This window comes from Aphidius gifuensis, linkage group LG1 (genome assembly GCF_014905175.1).
Source record: "Aphidius gifuensis isolate YNYX2018 linkage group LG1, ASM1490517v1, whole genome shotgun sequence".
In the NCBI taxonomy this organism is placed as follows: domain Eukaryota; kingdom Metazoa; phylum Arthropoda; class Insecta; order Hymenoptera; family Braconidae; genus Aphidius; species Aphidius gifuensis.
The window spans coordinates 26,741,009-26,751,492 of record NC_057788.1 but is presented as its reverse complement, the minus strand read 5'-3'; positions in this window follow the sequence as shown (position 1 = coordinate 26,751,492).

Here is a 10,484-nt window from a genome sequence, read left to right as displayed (position 1 = left end):
ACATTCTGCTTTGAATTTCAAAGCCTTAAGCTCTGAATAGAGGGTAAATTTTAGTGCCAATACACAAGACGACATGTCAGGTGCGATACCTGAAAACTCTCAGTGTACACATGAATTTTTAAAAAAGTTTTTAAGCCCTCCGGAAATAGTACGCTTTTGAGATGATATATAATACATATAAGTCAAGAACATGTAAACAATTTCCGGCTTTTTATGTCCATTTTATTGAGTTTAAAAAAATCAGAAATAAATGTAAGGTAGATAATGGTAAATGGCTTTTGAGAAATTTTATTTATTTATTTTATTTTTTTTGGAAATTGAAAATTTCAATTGTCGTACTTTTATATTTTTTTTTCTTAAAAATAAATTAATTCAACAATGGAATAAAAATATCTAACGTCTTTTTCGGTTGATGTGAATTTTAAAACTTATGTCACATATGGAAGGTACTTTTCAATGATTCATAAAATGCTTGAAGTACTTATTCTTGTTAAATAAAATAAATTATGATAAGAGTGCAATTCAAAATTTTATAATTTTTATGCAACTCACATTAAAATTATTTTAACTTCAATTTGTGTGGTTAGAATGAAAAAAAAACCAAAAGAAATAAAATAAGTAAAATAAAAAACTACAATGTTGATAATATGAGTCAGAAAAATGACGAAAAAATAAAATAAAATAAGGTTAAAAGGGAAAAAAAAAATGAAATAATAATACTTGAAGATAAAAAGCAAAAAGAATGAGGTAAAAATGAAGAAAAGAGAAAATGAGTGACGCGAATCGTAGATTTGCGGGCTGGCAGTCTCATGACGATGTCTGAGTGTCGCCAGTAAAACACATCATGGATGAAACTCATTCCTTTCTTCGTCTATTATTATTTTTTATTTTTTTTTTCATTTTTATTTTTGCTTGACCGCCGGGATATGTAGTGTTGTAATTAAAAATGAGAAAGGTAGACGGAAATTGTCAGCATCTCGGATGAAATTTCAGATTTTTATATTTAAAAAAAAAAAAAACAATATATATAATAAACCCAATAATAATAAAGAAAAAATAAAAAAAATAAATTTATTTTTTATTTTACACTAATGTGTAGAAAAAAATTAATCTTTTTTTTTTTTTTTCAAAATAATAATAAACAATTTAAACAAGTGATAACTCAAAAATTGATAATAAACAACAGATTTTTTATTTATTCTTTTATAAAAGTTTGTCATCTTGCGGATTTTAAAACTCTAAAAAAGTGCGAACAAGCAGTTTTAATATACCCCTATCATTTCAAAACTCTATCTCCTCTTTTTTTTTTTTTTTTTCTTTTTATACTCGCTTACCTTGAGGTCGAGTTTTATCGGCACGTTAAAGCTCACAAGTCGTGCCAAAGCCTGGAACTTTATGTCTCTGACAAGAATTGACGAAAAAATAATAATAATAAAAAAAAAAGTTGGCCAACAGGCTGGGTTTCATTCTGTCGGTAAATTTTATTTAATAATTCATTTACTTGCGCAAGTAAATGGTCATATAAGTTTTCTAAAAAAGCAAAGAAACAAAAAGGTTTTTTAAAAAATTGGTTTGACAATAAAATTTATTCTTGTCAACAACATCAATGTTTTATTTATTTTTCATGTATGACAAATAACCATCAATGTTTTTTAAAAAAAAATTAAATTAGTGAAAATAAAAAAAAACATGATTTAAATATATTTTTTTTTTTTTTAATTACAATGGTGATGATATTGTATAGACGCTTTTGTTGTTTCTCTTGAGACATGCATGTTTATATTGTCAAACGTATAGAAGATGAAAAAAAAATTAAAAAAAAAAAAACTAATTTACATGTTACGACACGAGACGAGACAAAACCAGACTTCCATCAACCTCATTCGATGATACTTGAGACACGCAAGGTGCTATTTGTATATACTTCCCAATTAAAGCATCTCTTTCAAGAATGTGCGAAAAACCAACCGAGAAAAAAATGAGACTCTTTGTGTGCATTATGTAAGCTCGAGAGGCAAAACAAGTACTATGTATTCATATACAACAAAACAAATACGTATAGCTTGAAGAAAAAGCTTGCAAGAAAAATGCAAAAAACGAGATAATAAAAATTTTAAAAATATACAAACATTTAATTGTATGGTTTTTATACTACAGACATGATAATTAATTTAATTTAAATTTTATTTAGTATTAATATTTAATTTTAAAGATAAGAAAAATTTTAAATCTTAATTTTTTTTTACTGACTTCAAATTTTTCAATTTATATTTTATTTCAAATACGAAAAAAAATAAATAAATAAAAATCATGAATATCAAAGTAAACTTCAAAGAAAAAAATACTTCATTAAAGTTTATATTAAATTCTCATAAAAAAATTTATTTTTAGATTTTATTGACTGAAAAAATATAGAATTATTAAAAAAAAAAGTAATTAAAATACGAATTTCTATTTATTGAAAGTTCATAAACAATATTGACGAATAAAAATATTTACAGTCAAATAAGTTGTTAATGTCAGTGAAATTAAAAAAATATTTATAAGTACCAGTAAAATATCTCATTATAGCTTTCTTTTAATATATTTTCGAAATTTGTTTTTTACTCATACTAAATACTGAATATTCGAATAACCATAAAAACTGTTCTTAAAACTTTTACGACAAAATTATAGACGAAGGATTACAACGGATTATAAACTGAGGTATTTAAAATTTAAACTAAAAGATTGAAGACAATTTAAAAATAACGAAAAAATAACTAACAGTTTGAAGCTTTAAAGCTTTTCAAATAATTAAGAAAAAACTATATGTATATCATAGTAATATTTCTCAAATGAGAAAGTTTTTTATAAAATTGTTTTTGAATATTTTTGATGATAATCCTCACACCGATAAGATACTTGAGAGTATAATTAATATTTCTACTGGGAATATAGAAAAAAATAATATTGAGTGAAAATATTGTCTTCCAGGCGAACATAAAAAATGGACTGTCAATTCACATTTTTTTTTTTTTTTATTTGATTTACATCAAAAAAAAAAATTACGATAGTGTTTCAATTTTAAAAAATGACTTTGTTCAGTTTAGGCAGAAAAAAAAAAAAATAAAAAAAAACTTTCGAACAGCTTGATCCTATGATCCCCAATTCTACTTTGTATCCCCAACAACTTTACGCATGTTTTTACCCTTCAATAGCAAATAAAGTTTTTTAAAAAAAAACCAAATCGATTTTTCAAAGTTTTTTAGAAAACAAAAAAATAACTTTATATTCGTTATATATTTGATAATGGGTGAGTGGCTGTCAACTGAGAATAAAAATTTTCTTCATTTTGAAAGACCACGAGTAAGAGCTCATTAAAGTTTCTAGGCTACAAGTTTAAGCCTTGAAACGGGTGAAAAGTTGGCCCAGGGCTTAGGACACGCTTTGCCATACGACGTTGAAGAATGAAGGCGTAAAATACTGGATTTTCATGCTCTGAAAATGGTTCTCTATGCAATAACTAAATGAGACTCAAATAAGAAGAAAAAAAAAACAATAAAAATTGAGATTATAATTATACAAGCGAAAATATCATTTGTATTAAATAAATTATCATCAAAAAAACTATCAAATTATAATTATATAATCAAAATTTTAATGAAAACACGTAACATTTAACAAGTCCAATAAAAAAAATATATATATATCTCATCAGATTGTCACTCTTGATGATAAGATAAACTTTAATAAAAATGAAGATGAAATGAAAAAGAAAAAAAAACTCAAAGGATACAAAAATCTCCAAGATAAACTCCTCTGATCATCTAGTCAACTTTTATCGAAAAGATAACTAACTTTTTTCATTCTGTGATATAAAAAAAAAAAAGTAATATTATACATTTTTAATTATAAAATAAATAATATTTAGAAACAAAAAAAAAATGCAATTGGCTGTACTATTGGAGACTGCTACTTTATTTATTAATTTCCAATATTAAAAAGAAAATAATAAAAAAAAATTTTATCCAAGGATAAGTTTCCAATATGACAATAATAAATATTACTATTTAAAATATGTTAATGAATTTTAACACGCTGGTAACCAATAGTCATCAATTATTCTAAATAATGACATGCAAATAGGACACCAGAGTGTATGCAATTAATGTCACTATTTGCGAAGGCTTATCCGGCGTCAGTTTGCAAGTTACAGAAGCATGGTTCAATCCATATGTATATATATTGTGCATACATGTATGTGTTATACTTGAAATGTACATACATATATTCTAATATATATATTGTATAATAATTATAACTATTATTATCATTATAATTATTATAAACATCAGTGGTATGTTGCAGTACATGTATATTCAATGACAGACAGACTGTAAATTTGACAACTACACCGATAACCCATGGTTGAATTTTGCACTTGCGCAACAAAATAAAAATTAAATAATAATAAAAAATAATAATAATAAAACTACAAAATATGGTCAATAAACAACAAACTTCAAAAACATCAAATAAATAAATAACAAATTGGAAAATAAAAGATTTATCATAACGATAAATTTGTAAATCATATAATTTCAAATATGAAACAGAGATAAGATCATTTGATAACATTGAAAAATAAAAATTTATATCAAATATGTATATATGATTAATAGAAAAGTTGCCAAGTTATTATTGGCAAAATATATTGCTAACAATTTATCTTCTTATAAATAAATATTTGAAAGAATTTTTGTTTTATTATATATTTTTGAAAAAAAAACAGAAAAACCTATTATATTGTCAACAAAAGTATTTAAATAAATTTCAAAGAGAGTTTAAATAACCTGGAAAATATAACCAACAAAGTATTTTATTTTAGATTGTAAAAATAAAAATAAATAAATAAATAGAAAGGAGTCGAGAGGTAAAAGTAATTAACAGAATATTTCTTTCTCATTGCAAGTACAGCTTAACGTTAATTTTACGTCGCCACTCTTTTGCTTTGCCATCAAGCTTGCGCTCTTAAATTCCACGATGAAAAAAAAAAATAAAATTGTAAAATTAAGTATGCATTAATGTCATTTATATGAACCTATATTTCAACCCTTTCCCATTCTGAATCGAGAAATAATTTTCAAAAAAAAAAAGGGAATACCAATAAATTTACTTTTTTATTTTTTGTGCTTTTATGACTTGTCACGGATTTGTGTGTCAGTTTGAGGAGTGAAATAATTTTTCTCTGTCGACATTGAAAAATAAACAATATTCGAAAAAAAATAATAAATTTAGATATACCGACAAAATAAAATAACGAGAAGTAAGAAATGACTTGGTGATTTTAAGCTTTAAATTAAAAATATCAAAAGATTATTGTTTAAACAATTACATTACATCAAAATAAAATCATTCTGCAAATATAAAAATAAAAAAAAAATAACTAATATTTATCGATTCAATTCACAGAACAATTTTATTTCGATTAAATTTTTTTTTTTATAACCATAATCTCGGAAAATTTTTACTATGAAAATTGCTGTTAAATCATCGTGTTTTTTACAAATATTAAAATAATTTTAATACGTGGAATAAAGAGCTTACGATCATTCGTCAAAATACCATAAATAAATAAAAAAAAATAAAATAAATCATCAATAGTTTGAAAAGCTCAATAAATATGTGCGATAAAAAAACATTGGAATAAATTTCAAGAGTGAAATAAAATGTTTCAAAAATACAAAATAAAAATAAAAAAATTTGAAAAAAGAATGGATTTGTTATTGACAAGTGTTGAAATACCAAGAGACGAAAAATACTTGTAGATAGATGAAAAATTCGTGTTAACACTCAATGTCTCATCAATGCCTATCGATTTCCATTTACAAATAAATAAAAATGAATAAAAAAGAATTGAAAAGAAGAAAAAATAAATATACAATTACTTTTTTTAATCAATTCTTATGTATGAAATTTTTGAATTGTAAATTTTTAAAGGTATTTGTTGAATTCTAAACTGACAGTTTGTGTTTATTTGGTAAAATACAAGAGAACAACGAGTAAACAACGACAAGAGAAATAGAAGCATCACCGGACACACTCATGAACATATAGACACGATAGGTGTCGATTGGAAATGCCTCGCTCAATTGAACGTCATCTCATTTGCCACCGATTGTTCTACATTCACAAAACAGTGTTGTTCAATTTCACGCTTGCAGAAGTTGTCAGAAAAACCAAAATTTGCTATCAGCAAAAACTTGTTTTCATTTTTTTTTTTTTTTTCTTTTAAAATTGTATATAACACACTATTTTTTTTTTTTTACCCTTTTATTTTACCTGAATTTAAAAAAATATATACATACATGTATTCTCAGCTCAAACGCACTATTTTATTTATTTTTTTTTTTTTTTATCATCTATTTTTTATCTAAAAGCTATTACTATTTGATTAAAATTTTCAAAGTTGAACGACATTTATTTTGTCATTTTTATTTTTTTAATAAAATCCAATCTTTTATTTTTAAAAAAGTAAGTTTAGAAAAAAAAATTTAATAACTTAATAATGTACTAAAATTTGTAAAAAAAAATTAATATTGTTATAAATTTATATATAGAATATCAATAAAAATAAAACTATTGGAAAAGTGCAGGATTACAGTGTATGTTATTGGAATCATCGATAACCAAAAGATAAGTTAAAATAAATTTTCAAAAAAGAAAAAAAAACAAAAGTAATTGATGTTACCATTTGTTATTGAAAGAAAATAAATGGCTAAAAGTTGTCACAACATGTAGATATAAAAAAAAATCATTGTAAACTGATAAATAAATAAACAAATAAATAAAAATATAAAATAATAATAAATGATATATAGGAGTAATCATAACATGATACTAGAAAATATATATATGTCAAAAAAATTACAACGTAGCTCGATCATCGTTGACTGAGTGCAAGTGTATATTTCATTTTATCAGAAAAAGAAAAAATTTATGCTTCCAACATAAATATCATAACGATTTGAAAAGTAATAATAATTTATAATGATAAACGTAGAAAGAATGAAAAATAATGAATGAAGAGATAATTAAAAAATGTATATATAAAAAAACTATAAATTAAAAAGTTTTATTTGTGCTGAAAAGCTGATTTTTTTTTTGTTATCTTGAACTGTATATTATGTTGCACAATTTTAATATAATAGAATGATAAATAAATAAAAGGATATATAAACTTTTTACACAGTATAAAGTAGAAAAAATAAATAAAATAAAATAGACAAAAATAATAATTAATATAAACTTTCTTTCATTGAAGTTAATTTCCAACTCTTGCACTTGAGGTTCTAAAATTTTTACAGTCTATACAGTCACTATTTTAAATATTATGAAAGTGACACTGGGAGCTGTATAGTTTAATTAATACCGAAGACTGTCAAAAAAAAAAATTTGGTTTTATAAAGTCACATTTTATTCTTTAAAAATGTGAAAATGTCAGGGTTATTTTAATCAACGTTTGCAGCTTGAAATAGATAAAAAATAAAATTATAAATTTTATTTTTAAGTTACTTTTGAAGTTGTCTCAATTAAATTTTATATTTTTTTTTATTGACAAATCATGAAAAAGTTTTATTCAGTGATGATTTATAATTTTACTTATTTTACTTATATTTTTTAAAAAAATAAAATAACAAATTCAAGTTGACTCATTGAAAGTTTGGATTAAAAATAATTTTCTTGTGACTGTCATAATTTACTCGAGGTGGCTAGAATATTATTTTTATTTTTTTTTTTGCAGTGGCCACATTTCTTACTTAAAATTATTTTAACAAATGTACTCATTATACTGGATGGTAAAATAAAATTCAAAAGAAAAAAAAAGTAAAATTAACTAATGAATATCAATTACTTTTTTTAAAAAATAAATATACCAGAAGAACTAAAAATAAGCTTACTTGAAAATAAAAAAATTTTGCACGAGAGTCAAGAAGACAACAGCCATTATAATTTAAAAATAATAATAATATAAATAAATGTATTGTCACTTACCAATCAGTGACTGTCTGTGATTCAATTTTGGGTCAAGTTGTTTCTCAGTGATTCTTGGTTTTCTTTTTGCACTTGACTAGTATCCTTCCCCTGCAAAAAAACAATAATTTTTTTTTGTTAATTATTGATAACAAAAGCTAAAAAAATCATAAATTAAATTGTAATAAAAAATTCATCAATAATATTTATAAATTTTAATTGAACCATTGAACAAATTAAAAAATTACTAAATAAATTTTCAGCAATAACGAACCACAACATTAAAAATAAAATAAAATAAAAAATAAAATATCTGCACTTTTATTGAGAGCTATTTGCAAAAGACAAACAAGTTCATTGATCAATATCAATCAATTTTCTTCTTCAATAAATATTTAAAGATAAACAAAAATAAATAAATAACTATTTCAAAAAATTACCATATTCATATATATAAAATTTATGAAATTTTAAAAATTAAATAATTAAACAAAACATTAAGCCTCATTATCATATAAAAAAAAAAAATATTATTTATTAAATTTTGTTTTTATTTATAATTAATGTAAAATTTATTCATACTTTTTTAATTATTTATTTTTCAATTAACATTCAATTAAGCAACGTTTTGTATTCCAGGTTGACCTGAATGGGTTTCTTTATTTTATTCTAATTTTTTTTTATTGTAGTTGAGAAAAATATATTCATTTGTGCCACAAACCACATACAAACGTGCACTTCTAGAAGTACGCAATTTTAGAGAGGAATGACTGTGTGACATAAAAAGTCCAAGCGTGCTGCAAGCTTTCTCATCTGTATTTGTCGAGTCTCACTGCTCAGAATTCACAGTAAAAAAAAAATTCACTCGTTTTTCAACACTTTTTTGTGTCTCAGTTTTATTATTTTTCATCTTTTATAATTTTATGGTAAATATTATTCTTTTAATATCTGATTTCATTTTGAAAAAGAAATACATTTATTCTTTCAATTTCATTTTTTAGTTTCACAAACTTGTATATTATACATAGTTTTTTTTTCATCAAAGTATGCACACTTAAATTTAACAATAGTAAAATCTTTTTATTTTAAATATTTATATTTTTTTAACGGTCATGAATTTACTCACGTGATTAAACTGTTTGGCTAAATTAATACGATTCAATGATTTTTGTTAGAACTCAAATGGAAAACGTAAAGCTACATTGGAAATTTATAAATAATAAATTTATTTCAAAAAGAAAAATGAGAAAAAGTAATCGTAAATTATTTTTAAAATAATTAAAATATCCCATCATTTATATATCTGTACATAAACTCTTCAAATTTTTTTTTCTTTTTATACAAAGAACACCAGACATCCACACAGTTATTCGACCATTGGACGTGTCATTAATGATATTTTTTTTATTTTCAACTCAGGTGTCACCAAACGATGAGACGTAAATTTTTACGGATGCTCTTTTATTTTTTTAAAACTGGTATGTGAATTTTTTTCACAAATGGTAAAGAATCGACGTGACTCTCGTTATAAAAAATATCAAGGATGGTTAGAACAAAGCTAAAGCGATTTTACAAAAAAAAATATAAAAGGTAAAAATATGTAGTAAAAAAATAAAAAGAAAGAAGTGAATTAAAGGGAAAAATATGAGAGCTTAATATAAAATAGTGAGTTAAAAATCTCGAGGTGTATTTCTTCCGTCTAATATATTTGAAACTTTGTCAAAGGTCACTTGATGCTTTTGATCTCGAATCGCTGACCTGGCTAATTAATATTTTATATACACACTTGCTTCCGGAAAAATCAACGTTATGAAAAAAAAAAACGTTCAAATCAAGTTTAAAATAAGATAAAAACTTGAGAATTAAAATAGAAAATAAAAATTAAAACAAAATAAAATTTTCTTGGCGTGATTACTAATCTTATCAGACTATATATATACGAGACATGTTTAAAAGCGGTCATCAAAATTGAAAGCTTTTGTTGGTGGTGAAGGATCGAAGATACAAGCACCAATATCTTCACTATTTATATACATGTACATTACATCAGGTTGCGTGTTTTATATCTGACTAGGTTGATCACGCAAGGAACAACAGTATTCCAAGAAATTAGTTTGCTCGACACCCAACTTTATTTCATTCATCAAAAAAAAATAAATAAATAAAAAAATATATGTGATATATAATTAAAAAATAATTTTTACTTTTAAAATTTTCAGAAAATTTCTAAACATTTAAAGTTTATTTTTAAATTTTTAATTAAATTCAGTTAAATTTCTTCGTAATTAAAATAATTTTTCAACTATATAATTAAATGAAAAAAGTAAAAAATTTAATTATTAGATTTAATAGGTTGAAAATTTATTTTGACTTTATCTTAAATATAAAATTATTTTGTATATTTTTTTTTTTTTTCTTTATTTTTTCTTCTTCTTTGTTTTAAATGTCAAGAATTGTTTTTATCATTT